Source organism: Triticum dicoccoides, chromosome 4A (assembly GCF_002162155.2).
Source record: "Triticum dicoccoides isolate Atlit2015 ecotype Zavitan chromosome 4A, WEW_v2.0, whole genome shotgun sequence".
NCBI lineage: Eukaryota > Viridiplantae > Streptophyta > Magnoliopsida > Poales > Poaceae > Triticum > Triticum dicoccoides.
The window spans coordinates 539,412,427-539,429,463 of NC_041386.1; positions in this window are offsets into that span (position 1 = coordinate 539,412,427).

The following is a 17,037-nucleotide window of genomic DNA, read 5'->3' on the forward strand; positions in this document are numbered from 1 at the left end:
TGCTCAAAGCGTCAGCAATCACATTGGCCTTGCCTGGAGTATACTCAATACTTGGATTATACTCTTGAATCATTTCGACCCATCGAGTTTGCCTTAGGTTGAGATTAGGCTGAGTGAAGATGTACTTGAGACTCTTGTGATCAGTGAAAATGTCCACTTTTCTTCCCAATAGAAGATGTCTCCAAGTTAAAAGAGCATGCACAACTGCCGCCAACTCGAGATCATGAGTGGGGTAGTTCTTCTCATTAGGCTTCAACTGGCGAGATGTATAAGCAACAACTTTCTTCTCTTGCATCAATACTGCGCCAAGACCTTGGAGAGAGGCATCACAAAAGACCTCGTACGGCTTGGATTCATCAGGCGGAGTCAGAACTGGAGCAGTGATCAACTTCTCTTTCAAAATGTTGAAAGCAATATCACACTCCGGAGACCAAACGCACTTGACGTGCTTCTGAAGAAGATTAGAGAGAGGCTTCGCGATCTTAGAAAAGTTTTCAACGAATCTTCGGCAATAGCTTGCGAGACCGAGAAAACTGCGGAGTTGCTTCACGTTCTGAGGAGGTTCCCAATTCACAATTGCAGACACCTTCTCAGGATTCACGGAAATGCCCTTGGCAGAGATGATATGACCAAGATAAAGAACCTCATCGAGCCAAAATTCACACTTGGAGAACTTGGCGTAGAACTGATGTTTTCTGAGCTTATCGAGAACCAAACGCAAGTGCTTGGCATGATCTTCCTTGTTCTTGGAGAAAACCAGAATGTTGTCGAGATAGACCAAAACGAAGTCATTGGTGTAGGCATTGAAGATGAAGTTCATCATGCGAGAGAACGTCGGAGGAGCGTTGGCGAGGCCAAAAGACATGACAGTGTACTCATATGAACCAAAGCTTGTTCTGAATGCTGTCTTGGGAATATCTTCTTCACGAATGCGAATCTGGTGATAACCCATACGGAGATCAAGCTTGGAGAATACTTGGGCACCTTTGAGTTGTTCGAACAGCTCATTGATGTTGGGAAGTGGGTATTTGTTCTTGATGGTCTTCTTGTTCACCGAACGGTAATCAACACAAAGTCGGTCCGTTCCATCCTTCTTCTTCACAAAAAGAACACCACAACCCTACAGAGAAGAACTAGGCCGGATGAGACCCATTCTTTCTTGCTCATCGAGTTGCTTCTTGAGCTCATTCAACTCTTCAGGTCCGAGCTTGTAAGGACATTTGCACACAGGTTCTGTACCAGGCTCAAGCTCAATAACGAATTCAACTGGCCGGTGCGGAGGCATTCCTGGGAGCTCTTCTGGAAAGACGTCTTGATATTCGCAAACGACTGGAATTTGAGAGATGGCATCCAATTCACCCTTCTCATTGAGAGAAAACAGACGGATAGTATTATCCCGAGCGGCAAAGACAATTACATCCTCAGATGAATGAGTCAATTGAATCTGCCTGGCTGCACAATCAAGCTGAGCCTTGTGCTTAGAAAGCCAATCCATCCCGAGAATAAGATCAATATCCGAGTCACCGAGAACCGTTGGAGAAGATAGAAACTTGTAGTCACCCAAAGTGATAGTAACATCCGGAGCAATGGAGTTAGCATGCATGCACTTACCGGGAGAGACAACTGCTAAAGGACTAGGCAAAATTTGCAAAGGCAAACCATGCTTAGATGAAAACGGTCTCGAAATGAAACAATGCGATGCACCCGTGTGAAAAAGAACTTTTGCAGGAATATCATTAACAGGAAGGTTACCCATGATCACATCTGACGAGTCCTCTGCCTGAGCTGCATTCATCAAATTGACCTTGGCATGCTTGGGATTATGCTTGACCATAGCTGTACTTGCCGATCTGACAGGAGGAGGAGGAGGGAGACGCCTCTGGTTGAGACACTTGTTGGCATAGTGACCCTTCTGTTGGCACTTGTTGCACGTGACCTCTGAAAGCGGACGGTGATACGGAGCACTCGATCTTGGAGCTTGAGACGAAGTCTTGTTCTGAAAGCCAGGGTTGGGTGGGTGGGAAGAACCACTGCCACCTTTGCTCTTCTGCTGATACGGCTGACGGACCGGAGGAGGAGGAAGCCAAAACTTCTACTGCTTGGCCACTTGAGTAGAGGAAGAAGGAGTAACATCTCTGACTCGCTTCCTGGAAGCATCACACCTCAACTGAGCAGCCTGTTGCTTCAGTGCCATGTTGTAGAACTCATCGTACCTCAAGGGCTCAAAGAGAACAAGAGTGAGCTGAATATCTTCTCTGAGACCATCCCTGAACTGATATATCATGCTCTTCTCATCAGGCACGTCCTGCTTGGCAAAGCGGGCAAGCTTCTGGAATAACTTGTTGTAGTCATAGACAGACAAAGAGCCTTGCTTCAGATTGCAGAATTCCTCATGCTTGCTTTCAACCATGCTCTGCGGAATATGATGAGCTCGGAAATCTCGACGGAAATCATCCCAAGTGATAACACGTCCACCTCTGGAATCCTTGTACTGCTGGAACCATTCTGCAGCTTGATCTTTGAGTTGGAAGGAAGCGAACTTGACAAAGTCCTCAGGCCTGACGTTACTGCACTCGAAATGCTTACACAGATCCACAAGCCAATCGTCAGCATCGGTTGCCTCAACACAATTGCTGAAAGTATTTGGCCCGTTAGCAAGGAACTGGTTGAGTGTAGCAAAGTGACTCTGGTTGCTGCCTTGATTCCCTTGACTGCCTTGATTGCGCTCTTGAAGAATTTGCATGATCAGCTGAGTGTTTGCATTGGTTGCGGCCATCACAGCTTGCCATGCCTCTGGAGGAGGTGGAGGTGGTGGCGGATCTTGATTCTGGTTCTGACTGGTGCTTTTAGCGGGAGCCATCCTGAAGAGGTTGACCACCGTTAGCACATAGACAGATAATTATTGAAGCTGAATCCAACGGAATGAAAATTGCAACATATAGTCTTCACATCCGAACAAAATGAACGAATGCATTCCTCTTCAAATGGTCACATATCCATAAATTGAGAAGCCACGTAGAATTACGGTAGAGAAATAAATCAACAAGGCACGGATCAAGAATGAATAATTGGTAAGAAATCCCAATCTCAAACCAATATCCGTGGAAGAAGAACTAGAGCTACTAGAATTCCCACCTATGAAACTCCCGAACTTTTCCAGTTATGCAATTAGGTATTGGGGATACAGGGGAAGCATAATATCTCACCCAAACTAGCAAATCCTACATCCAGCTGTATCCATCCTTCAACACATAACCAAGAAACCTTCGGAAACCATCTACCTCAACCTTCGAAAAGCATCCGTTATACAAGTTATGGCGATACTCCCGAACTCCCGCCCCAGTACTGGGTGGCGTCGAGGTTATCTCACCAACGAACTGCATAAAAGAGATTTTCGATGTCGGCGAACATATCTCAAGTATTCCAGAATTGCAACGATAAAATTATGATGACAACACCTCAGAGCTCAACTCCCCGGGACACTTTCACTAAACCCCTGACAGGAGGCACCAAGACAATGTTCTCATCATAAGCCATCGGAACGATTCCAAGATACTCGCGTGATCCTAAATTTTTTTTAGTGAAATTTGAGAAGAGAAGAGTCAAAACTCTACGTCAGGATGCCTTACCAGAGCGATGAGGAGACTGGGAAGTAAAAAGAATTCCTAAGCTCTCCGATATATAATTCCTAAAGACTCAAAACATTTTTCTAGACACAACTCGGCTGCTAAGACGATCAAGCAATGGGGCTCCTAAGGTCGGGGAAGGCTCTGATACCAACTTATAATGCCCTCGATGCGGCTATAGCTCCCACGTGTCAAGGCACGACTTAGAGACATAACCGCATTGAAAGCAATGTCGCAAGTCAGCCAATCATTACAAAATCCCATGTAAGATATAATAAAAGGGGGAAAAACATAGTTGGCTTACACTCGCCACGTCACATCAAAGTACATAAATAACATCCATCATACAAACACTCATGGCCCGACTACGGCGCCAAAATAGAAGAAAACCCAACATGCGACAAGGCCCTGAATCGAACCCCAACTAGGCACCACTACTGATCATCGGGAAAAGACACGTAGTAATGCCGAGAGTCCTCGTCGAACTCCCACTTGAGCTCGTACTCGTCAGCTGGAGCGGAATCACCTGGACCTACATCTGGAGTTATAGTATCTGTGAGCCACAGGGACTCAGCAATCTCGCACCCTCGCGATCAAGACTATTTAAGCTTATAGGAATGGGTAAGGCAAATATAAGTGGAGCTGCAGCAAGCGGCTAGCATATATGGTGGCTAACTTATTCGCAAACGAGAGCGAGAAGAGGAGGCAAAGCGCGAGCGAGAAGCTAGAAGGCAACCTACGCAAACATTACTCCAACACCGTGTCCACTTTCCGGACTCCGCCGAGAAGAGGCCATCACGGCAACACACTCAGTCGATTCATTTTAATTAATTAAGGTTCAAGTTATCTACAACCGGACATTAGCAAATTCCCATCTGCCCATAACCGCGGGCACGGCTTTCGAAAGTTCAATCCCTGCAGGGGAGTCCCAACTTAGCCCATGACAAGCTCTCACGGTAAACGAAGGAATAGACCTCCTCCCAAGACGTTCCGATCAGACTCGGTATCTCGGTAACTCAAGACACTTCGACAGGTTAAAACAAGACCAGCAACACCGCCCGAATGTGCTGACAAATCCCGATAGGAGCTGCACATATCTCTTTCTCAGGGCACACTCAGATTGTCTTAGGTACGGGTAGGCCAGCCCAGAGTTGCCCCTGGTGGCCACCGGCAGCTGACAGGTGGACCAACACTCAGAGGAGCACTGGCCCGGGGGGTAAAATAAGATGACCCTTGAGTCTGCAGAACCCAAGGGAAAGAAAAGGCTAGGTGGCAAATGGTAAAACCAAGGTTGGGCATTGCTGGACAAGCTTTAATCAAGGTGAAATATCAAGGGGTTCCCATTATAACCCAACCGTGTAAGGAACGCAAAATCCGGGAACATAACACCGATATGACGGAAACTAGGGCGGCAAGAGTGGAACAAAACACTAGGCGAGAGGCCGAGCCTTCCACCCTTTACCAAGTATATCGATGCATTAAGATAACATAGCAATATAATGATATCCCCAACAAGTAAATAAATGTTCCAACAAGGAACGGCCTCCAATCTTCACCTGCAACTAGCAACGCTATAAGAGGGGCTGAGCAAAGCGGTAACATAGCCAATCAACGGTTTGCTAGGACAAGGTGGGTTAGAGGTTTGACACGGCAATTGGGAGGCTGACAAGCAAAAAGGTAGGCATCGTAGCATTGGCATAGCAAGAGCGAGCAAACTAGCATAGAAAAGATAGTAGTGATTTCGAGGGTATGATCATCTTGCCTGCACAGTTGTCAGAGTTGACTGGATCCTCACAAGCAAACTCAACAGGCTCCTCGGTAGCGAACTCGTCTCCCGGCTCTACCCAAACAAGACAAACAAGCAACAAGGATACAATCAACCACGTGCAAGACCAAGCAATAAGATGAAATGATAATATGCTATGCGGGATGCGATGCGGGATGCAAAATGCAAGATATGACAGGAAATGCATGAACCTGGCCCCAACTTGGAAAACCAAGTGTGCCACTGGATAGAGGGGATGAAATCGCTTGAAAACGATATAAAGATCATTGGAATCGGAGTTACGGTTTGGAAATGGCAAGTGTTTTAAGGTATGACACCGGTCTGCGATTTACAGCAAGTAGGCATCTAAATGCAATGAGATGAACATGCTACAGCCACCAAACATGACAACAAAATACATGGCAGGGATGCACACAAGATGCTTAACAAAAGACTGGCACTGAGCCACGGCTAATTCATCCATTATGAGGTTCAAACAAGCATGGCAAAAACGCAAATGCAAAACAGATTCCAGACTTAGTGAAATTAACACTTGTCTGAAATTTCAGATCACGAAGCCCTCTTCGGAGCAGCAAAACAACATGATAAAAGACCTGATTAAGACAAGTAAGAACATGTCATGGAGCTACTCAACAAGCTTAACAAAAGACCCAAAGTGACCTGGGGCCAAAAGGGTTCACAAAATATACTAACGGGCACACGAACATAGCTAAAACACAATCAGTTTTCAGACTTAGTGAAAACTGAGACATGCTGAAATATAACTCACGAAGGCACGTAAACGAGCTCGATGCACTCACCACAGTGCAAGTCATGGCAAGGCAAGCATACATCCATTAAGAAGGCACAAAATTCTAGCTAGACATGGCAAGAACAATGGCATAGCATGCACGGATCAACTACAATAACCTTGGCAAAATCGCAAACGAGTTGACGATCTGCCCAGATTCACCATGAAGCAAAAGTAGAGCTCGATTGACTCAAGCTACGATGCTCCATAATTGCAAACAAAGACATGGATGGATAGAGCATAACATGATTAACAAAACTCCTTTACTGATCATCCTCACAAGAGGCACGGATCACTAGGAAACAAGCTGAACATATGGCATCATGAACTAAATAATCCCAGACTTACTGAAAACAACTAAGTCCCTGAAATCAGATTTACCGGGTGCCTCACTTTGCAAGCTTGCACAAGTCACCACACACATCCTAAAAATGCATGGGTTGCACCTCTGGAAAGAAGAAAAAATGCTTAACAAAACATATGAAGGACTCACAGGCATATCATGCACACAATAATCATGGCAAAAATGACAAAAGTCTAAGATGAACTAGCAGATATGACAATTAACTCACGAAGCCTCCTTCTAACAGCATTTTGGGCATCAAGATGCACTCAAATGAAAATGATGCAATGGAATGAAATGATGTACTCGTCGAGGCGAACATTTTGATATACTATATGCCCAAATCGGAGCTACGGATGCGAAGATATCACTAGTCAAAGTATGCTCGAAAATTAGGGTTTCGGAAGGAGAAAGTCAACCGGATCTTAGATCTGGATCTCAAAACACTGTAGCAGCACTGTTCATGGCGCGGATTCCGAGGTCGCTGGCGAGGTGGTCGTGGTGGCCGGAGTAGGGGGCTTCGCCGGGGAAGGAGGGGAGGGGCCGGGCCCGGACGGCGAGGACGGCGCCGGTGGCTCGTGGAGGCGGGGCGGCGCGGCGCCCGGCTCGGGCGGCTCCCGTGGCGGCGGCGAGGTCCTGTGGCAGCGGGGTCGCGCCGGAGTTCTCCGGCGAGAGGCGGGCGGCGGCGCCGGCTGCCGGAGTCGGGAGCGGGGGGCGCGGCTTGAGGCAGGCGGCGGCGGAGGAGATGGGCTCGCGGGGGCCCCTCCTGGGCCTCCCGGGCCGGCGGCGGTGGTAGGTGGAGGAGGCTATGTGGCGCACCCCGGTAGGTCGAAGGCGGCGGCGGACGCTGTCTGGCCGGGGGCGGACACGTCCGGCGGCGGCGGGATCCTTTTTTTTAGACTAGGGTTTCGGAGAGGGGGAGATCCAAAAATGGAGGGGGGCTATTTATAGGCATAAGTGGAGCTAGGAGAGTCCAAATGAGGTGCGGTTTTCGGCCACGCGATCGTGATCGAACGCTCTAGGTGATGGAGCAGATTTTGGTGGGATTTTGGGCCAAATTGAAGGGGTGTTGGGCTGCAACACACACGAGGCCTTTTCAGTCCCTCGGTTAACCGTTGGAGTATCAAACAAAGTCCAAATGGTACGAAACTTGACAGGCGGTCTACGGGTTGTAAACCAAGGCCGCTTGGCAAGTCTCGGTCCAATCCGGAAATGTTTAATCCCCACACACGAAAGAAAGATAGAAATGGCCACCGGAGGAGAACGAAGCGCCGGAATGCAAAACGGACAACAGGGAAAATGCTCGAATGCATGAGACGAACACGTATGCAAATGCAATGCACATGATGACATGATATGAGATGCATGAAAACGAAAACAACACACGAAGACAAAGACCCGAACCCGAGGAAATAACTATAACTTAACGCCGGAAACAGCAAGAGTTGGAGTATAAATAGAGAAAGTTACATCCGGGGTGTTACACCTTAGCTCAAGGGGAATATGGTGAGGACTAAGTGTCCTGAGCTGCGTGTTCAGGACTGGGTGTCCGGGGCTGTGTGGCCTCAGGTTTAAATACCTAGCCGCCCTAACCAGACGTACAACTGTCACAGCAGTTGGAACTGGTCTACCAAATCTTTGTCTTCACCGAGCTAACTGGTTTCAATTCCTCAACCCTTCTATTTCCTCATTTCTGTGTTGTGTGCTTGTTCATATCTGTTTGAAGACTTTGACTAAAGACTTTCTCAATTTCCTCAGTTCAATTTCTTCAGTATGTTTGTCTTCATTCTGTTTATCCTGTGTTTACGCGTTCTGTACTCTGTGCTTGTTTTCATTTCATCATGAAGACCCTGCTCATGCTCTATTACGTTTACTTCTGAGTACTTATTCCGCTGCAAGTAGTTCTTCTCTTAGGAATTTCCTCACCCTGAAATTCCTCGGTGAAGAATTCATAAAAATCGCCTATTCACCCCCCTCTAGTCGACTTAACGCACTTTCAGTTTTTTAGGGGTAAAACAAAGTTTATTGATCAAAAGTCGCATGAGGAGGGATACAAATTGGGTCATGTGGTTGGCAAGCTAAAGATGGCACCCATGATCCAAGAAATGAGCGAACTTTGCTATACTATGGGCATTGGCATTGGCTGCACGCCCCTCGTAAGAAAAAATACAGTTAAACATCCTAGACCGAATTCTAATCTCGTTGATCACCACTCCATAGCTTCCTTGGTTTTCTTCTTTTATGTCGTGGATCACCTGTTTTGAGTCTGACATGACGACAAAGTTTTGAAGCATGAGATCCTCAGCCAAAGATATTGCTTTGCGGCACGCAATTGCTTCAAGAGTAGTCATATTTTTCCATACAAAAAGAGAGAGATGCAGTTGTGATATACTCTCCGGTTTCATTACGGGCCACATGTGCCGCAAATCCTCCTAGTCCATTCCTCACGACCCCAACATCCACTTGGATTTTAACATAGCCAGGAGGTGGAGCTTTTGGTTGTCTTGCACCTAATGAGACTGCCCGCCCTCCCTGACTAGTAACAGGTTTCACTTCCAACACCGACGGGTCAGCAATAAAATGGTTATAAATTGGTGTGTTGCATGAGGGCTGTAAAAATTACTCTCATGGATTGATTTATAGCTTACCGACCTAATGGCTCATAGCATCACCACAAACCTGACGAAAGCCTCGTCAGATAAGGTATCAATCATGGTGAAAAACCACTATTTTGTGCTTGGCTCAATAGTCACAACTAGGTGTTCTGCTAGCTTGTCGTCAACTAGAGCCCATATGCACCTGGACATAGTGCATTCGAGTAGTAAATGTCTCCATGAGTCCACGGCCCCCGCACGGACCACAAGCGCAGTTAGGAGCCATATTTCGGTTCATTCGGACATCCTTCGTTGGTAGGGAATGCCTTGCTAATCACTAGAAGAACATTCTGATCTTTGCTGCTATGTGCATCTTCAATAAAAGCTTCCATGATCCCATGTCCTGGTTTGTACTTGAAGATCCCGCCGAGCCTTCTAGCCAGGCCTCCCGGCACTGCTTAGTTTCTACTAACATATTGTATGCTGATCTAACAAAGAAAAACCCTTTTTCTCAAAATTCCAAGACCAGTAGTCTGTCATGTTTCAGGTTGGCGAGGGGACAATCACTGGAACATCGATGGGCAAAAAGACGTTTTGGATCTTCTCCCTGTCCCAAGTGCCCATTGTTGCATCTATCAGTTCTGCCATAAGTTGATGTGGGCCATTCACTTTGTTGTCGTATGGTCGCATCATTACATCATGAGGTAACCAATTATCCATCTAGATATTTGTTGTGTTGTCGTTATCTATTTGTTGGATCAGTCCCTACTTGAGGGTGTCCCTTCCCTCCAGAAGTGATCACCAAATCTTTTTCCTTTCAAGGATACCTCAAAGATTGATGTATCAGAAGCTTAGATGGAAGGAGCCAAGAAAGGCTTTGCGTTTGTTACAACTTAGCCACGGCTTCGAAAGCCATACAAATGAGCCACATGCGGACTACTCGCCACTAGCTTGGGTGAGAACTCAAGGTCGTAGTCAAGATAGATGGTCTGGGAAGTATACTGACTTAAGGATCCTTGCCCCAAGAGATTTTGGGTGTTGAAGAATACGCCAAGATTGTCTAGCCAGCAGGGCTAGCTTAAAAAGTTCAAAGTCCTTGAACGCCAACCCCTCCATAGCTTATGATTGTGTCATTGACTCCCAAGAGATCCAGCTGGGTTTTCTATGATCATCCTTGCTGCCCCACCAGAATTTCCAAATCAACATGTTCATATGTTCACAAAGACCTCTGGGTAATTTGAAACAAGACATAGAGAATACCAATACTTCTTGTGCCACTGATTTAACCAAGACTTCCTTCCCTGCAGTGGACATGGTCATTTCAATCCATCCCTCCACTTTGCTCCATAGCCTATCTTTAATAAGGTATTTAAAGTCTCCATTCTTTGAAGGGCCATTATTAGAATTCAGAAGGCATCCTTAAATATTTCTCGTTTAGAGTTTCATTAAAAACATTTAGAATGCTTTTTATTTCTTGTCTCACATTCTCCAAACAACCCTTGCTGAAATAAATGGATGACTTTACATAGTTGATCCTTTAGCCTGACTAGTAAGTGTGCACGTGCAACACACGTTCGATAGTGCCATTCATTTTTTTATTTCACATTTTCTTAATTAGTTTTATTTCTGTGGTTGTTTGTTCGTCTACACCTTTTTTCAAATAGGTAAAGAAAAAAATGGAAATGTCATATGTGCTATTGTCAAAAATAAAAATGAAAATGAGTTTTGTACTTAATAACCATCATCTGGGATGACAAGTGTAATATTATGAAAAATTATTTGTTTGAAAAAAATATTGTGATAAATATTTCCAGTCAGTGTTTAGATCATATGTAGTGTTGTGGAAATCCCACCAGTACAAGGCTCAAACCATCAAATATCATAAAATCTTGTAGTCCATTTGTACCAGCAAGGTGAACGCCTTGTTCCTCTGCAAGCTTATGCTTCTTTCGATTCAGATTCCATCAAAAGTCTTCCACTCTACAAGTAATAGGTAGAATGCATGTAAGTGCAATCAATTCTTTAGGATTTGAAAATATCATTGTCACTCTTATGCATATCACAAAGTCTCCTCGGAAGGATTGTAAACTAACAATATCTCAGTTAGCTTCAGAAGGGCCTCTAGAGCAAGAGTGAGGGGGAAACAGATTCACAACGAGCTACAACTAATATAATCTATATATAGTTATAAATCAAGTTGGAGGTCAACTTCTGAAGGGCTCACCGATCCACACCAGAATAATCACGGGAGAAACATTAACCATATCACAGTTGAGCTACAATAAACTAAACCTTGGTAGCAAATGCAAGGCTATCAACAAATATAACTAAGGAAGTCCTACCTTTGAATTGAATATGGACCAACATGATATGCTTTTGTACCAATCTACACTAATCCCTATTGCAACAAATAATAATGGCTGGCACAGTTGTACACCACTAAAATTACTATTAAAATGTCACTTCAATCCAGTGCCGGGATAAAAATGAAACCTTGAACATAATCCCCCAACAAAAAAATACACATGTAAATTGTAGTACCAAAATTGAGTTGACTGGTGATGTATTCGGATTTCAGGATGAGGCAACCTGAAGACTAACTACACCTATTTGTCAGAACACGGAACTAAGTACAGTCAATCTTTCATGTGGTCTATTCAAATCAAGCTCAAAGATCAGAAATACCTATCAGTAATCAAGTCAACAAGGTCAAGAAGGAAGTCTCCCTCCGAAGATGGAATTAAAGATAACAAAGAAAAATGGATTAAGGGGAGTTTTAGAGGTAGGCTGCGTTACGCTAACAGAGCCGGACCGTGATTGACCACATGGAACCCTATACCACGAGTCAGGTGAGAAATGATACATGAAAGCATGCTTTGTTAATAACTACTGTCGTGCACTGGTGGAGTGCTTTTGTTGCTTCAACTCCATCTAAAGTCCTATCAATAAATACTCTAAACTCCAACTCCACCAGGTCAATAAAAACTCAGAAGTCCTAGCTACATATTTGATTGAACAGTCAATATGGACTTCAAAATGCCATTGACAGGATGACAGTACATCGAACAGAAAAATTAGTTGCTTTAGAATTCCATGTTGAAGCTTTATATGTGGTCTATGTCATGTATCTGTTCTTCTGTTCCATATTCTGAAACAAAGAAGCATGTCTAAACTCTGCAGCATAGGATCTCGTGTATATGTCCTACCTGTTACATTGCCCATTTACTTTTTACATGGCCTTCTGTTCACCACAATAACTAAATTAGGCCCAAAGAACTTAGTCCTCTTAATTCACAACTTGATACACATAAAACTTATGCCATGAGATAAAAAATCAAGTGAGCAAGCACAAAAAAGCAAAAAAGCAGCTACCTTAATCAATTAGAAGAACCACGATCTGACGCATGAGAACATACTGCTATGAAAAAGAAAGCGAGCACACTTGTAGGCAAAACAAGCAAGCAAGCAGCCATCTTAATTAACAGTTGGACCTTTTAGAACAATTTGTTGACATGAGATTAATTACCTGCAGGTTTCGTGGGTGCAGCAAATCGGTTCTGCAGAGACGGCCAGCAAGCAAGTATCATGGCGGACTTGCGGCCAGTTTCCGACAGACGGGCTATTCGGTTTAGTTAGTACCTTGGCGTCGTCTAGACCGTGCCGTGAAGCTCCGTATGCACCTGTGTTGTGGCTGGTGCGTGGGCATGAACGTGAACGACGAAGGAAGGAAACATATTACTGGCTTCTCTGGCTCCTGGATAGGTTGGCGGCCACGCGCGCGACGATAGAGGAGGGCGGCAGCGTACCTGGGGCAACGATCGGAGGAGCGGGAGCGGATGGTGGTGGCCTGCGCTTGCTTCCATCAGAGGAGGAGCCGGTCCGAGCTCGCTTTATGTGCGGCGGCGGCGACCCACGCTCGCGTCCTTCAACACGAAGCCGTCGTCGACGCCTCCTAGCGACGGCGAGAGACGGGGTGCTAAACCTGTGGCTGAGGACGGCAGCCTCCAGCAGGAGGTTGGAGGTGGAGGAGAGTGGTGTCTGCGCCGGGAAGATTTGGCGTGGGTGAGGGGTAGGCGGATCGGCCGTGGTTCGTTCGTGCGGCGGCCGCTCACGTCCCAAGTCCCATCAGGCAGCGAGAGGCATCGTGTGCTCAAGCGATTGGTTTCCTACTTTCGCGTCGCGTGATTAGGGTGGTGCGGGTCCTGGAATTCCATATTTTCCTTCGCGATGAAGTATGGTCAGTCAATTTAAATTACTAAGTGCACACAGAAAACGAATCAAGTTAAGGACAACTGTTAGATTAAGTTTAATGGGACTAATTGTGTGGTGTTGGTTGGGTCGTGCGGTGTTGTGGGGCAAATGACGGGATGCATGTAAAAAAGTTCTTGTTTGATTGTTTTTACTAGTAATGGGAGTAATGGGAGTAATAGGATGCCTGACAATATGTATCCAACAATTGGTTGAGTGTATGTTTTTTGAGCGGTATATGCGAGCATCTATCTTTGTACTGCATTGAGAAAAAAAACTGAAATGGGCCGGGCCAGTCCATCGCTCGCTTAGCTCTCAGTGCGGCATGTCAGACATTTTTTGCCGCAATGAGCTGCAAATAGGAGGAATTGCCACATATGGCTGTGTTTGTTTGGGCTTCAGTTTCAACAGATTCAGCTGTGGGCTTGCTGTGCTGGCAAAACAGCTGTGCTGAGGAAACAACTGTAGTGAAGGTTAGCTGTTTGGCAACGCAGCTGTGAAAACGACTGTGAGCTGGTGAAAAGCCTGAAATGCCCTTAGAGCACTGAGATCAGTGTAACTTGTTGATTCAATGTTAATAGATTTTTTAAATGGTATTTTGACTGAGAGGGAATGATTTGTTCTATGTTAATGCATAAAATATTTCATAATAATAATTTTCTCACTTTCTTGCTCATACATACATTTGCCCATACAATACAAAAGATAGTCCATATAATTAATAATCCGTACAAAAGAGAGCTAAAGGGTTAGACCGTCTATATAACTAATAATCCATACATATAATTAGAGGGCCGTACAAATACTAATCTATGTAGCTTGTCGCGCAATAAACAAAGAGCTCGCAATCCTATCTCGCGTGTCGTTCATGTTGCCTTCATCGGATGAAGTGGGAACGACATCGCCAAGCAAAGGTGTTGACCGTGAGACTGCAGGCATGTAATTTTCATTATCATCACATTTATCAAACTCTTTATCGCGTAGCTTGCTGTCCCTGATGAAATTGTGAAGCATCATACAAGCACTGATAATCATCGTCTGACTTCCCACCTTGAAGTGTGGCACATCCCTTAGGATGCGCCATTTCTGCTTGAGGACACCAAATGTGCGTTCAATCACGTTCCGAAGAGAAGAGTAAAGATAATTGAACACCTCAAATTTACCACTCGCTGGGCGACGGCCAGACCGAAATTCGGCAAGGTGGTAGGTTGTCCCTTTGTAAGGAGCTAGATACCCCACCCGGTTAGGATAACCAGAATCAACAAGGTAGTACATATCTACATCCATCGAGAATAAATTTGAGCACATGTACAAATTAATACAAACAATCTGTACAAAATTAGAACACTTGATTTGCGTACCTTCAGGAGGTGCAGGATAAGTACTAGCATACTTCAATATACTGTGGTGGAAAATCCATGTGTCATGTACCGACCCCGCCCAACCGGCAACGACAAAGATAAATCTCATGTCAAAGTCACAAACCGCCAACACATTTTGACTTGTGTAACTATGTCGACCCATATAGTTGAAGGTCTCTTTAGCGGGAACTATAACGGGAATGTGAGTTCCATCAATTGCACCAATACAACCTTTGAAGTGAGGCCAGAAACGTTTGTCCCTAATTTTTGGATGCACATCTGTGAATGTAGGATCTCTAGGTTTGATGATGTCTCCTCCTAGAGAATTTACACAGTGCAACACATGATTGAACTTCCTATGGATTGTTTCAGTTGACCGAACAAACCGATCTTCAGCTTGGCGAAATGATTGAGGGCCTCCAAGCATCCACAAGAACATGCCTAGACTTTCCAATGAGTTCATCTCGCTAGTTGACTCCAAATGGTAGTCACTCACTAAAAGACCATGCAAACTCAAGAAAACATCTGGATACATTCTAAACATTTTGTAGCAAGATTTAGGACGTGCCAACTTTTCCATAACCCATTCATGACCAGTTTGTACTGCAATCCTCCTAGGCTGCCTACGTTGCTTATTCAAACAAGTTTTGCTGTAGTGCATAGCCATTTGGCCCAAGGTTGCAAGATCAGTACTTAACTTGAACAAGTTTTTGTTGACATCGATTTCGGCCAAAGTGAAACATGGTGCTTAGATATTACTAAAATAAAGTAATTTATATAAAAATAGCATGATAATTTTTTACCGCGCCACTCAATATAAAACAATAGACCCGGAAATAAAAGGGAAGGGAATAAGCCATATCGCCATGTAAATTAGAGGATATATACACATACGCCATCATCAACGACGAAATCCTGATGTCGACACAAATTCAAGTTTTATAGACGATGCTAATATTGTCAATATATTATATCGCATTTACGAGAATTATTCTATCATCACGAATGAAATATCAGCGACAATCATGTAAAACAATATGCTGCATGGCAGTGTAAAAAAATCAAGTCACCATATAATCATGAACTTGTGAATATTTTCTCATGCCATTAAAATCAATTTGGCTCAGCTATGCCAGTCATACAAATGGCTAAGTACATGTGTGGTGCAAGTACGAACTATACGTGCATGCATGTGTTATGCATGGGTTAATTATACGGTAAGATTAAGAGCTAATTGAGTAATTAGCCAGCCCATGGCCACAACACGTATAGCCTGCATGCGTTAACTTATTATAATCAGTTGGGCCCATCCCACTAGATTTTTTCAGCCCACTAGAGAGATCAGAAAAGAAGTTGATCATGTAAAAGGCTCAGTCAAGTGCCTCACGATCGACGGAACGTGGGCAAAGCTCCCACTACCCCACGATCACAAGACGTAAACGTGCCCAGCCGGAGGCCTCCCGCTGCTCTCCTCGCTCCTATATATACCAGCCCGGCCAGCGTGTTTGGCTGCTCATCGATCAATCACTCATTCGCGAAGAAGCTCATCGCTGCTCATTCACATCCATCCATCGTTGCTTGCCTGCCATCGCTCGCTTGCACACACACACGTGCCTGCGTACACGCTGCCGGCCGTCCGTCTCGCCGTCGCGCCGGCCGTTTGTCCCGTCCCGCCACCGGCCGCCGTCTCATCATCGTCGATGTCATGCCGACCGTCCGTCTTGCCGCATATATAGTTTCTCATCTCTTGGTTCGGTCTCATGATGAGCTTGATCCCATGTTGATACAAATCAGGGAAATAGATGATATGCCTAGTCTAGTCACATATTGATCTTCATCCTATATACTGATGCGAACTAAGTGCACATGTGCAATAAAAAAATCTTCTTGTCTTTGTCTCATGATACAAGTCAAGACTAAAAATTATACTCATCTTGTTTTGGTCTTATGGTGGTCTTGCACCTCCATGTTGATACAATTCAAGAACAAATTATATATATCTTGTTTTGGTCCCATGGTGATGTTGCATCTCCATGATGATACAAGTCAAGAACAAATTATGTCCATCTCGTTTTGGTCACATGGTGATCTTGAACATCCATGTTGATACAATTCAAGAATCAAACCATATTCATCTTGTTTTGGTCTCATGGTGATCTTGCATCTCCGTGTTGATACAATTCAAGAACAAATTATATATGTCTTGTTTTGGTCTCATGGTGATCTTGCATCTCCATGATGATACAATTCAAAAACAAATTATATATGTCTTGTTTTGGTCTCATGGTG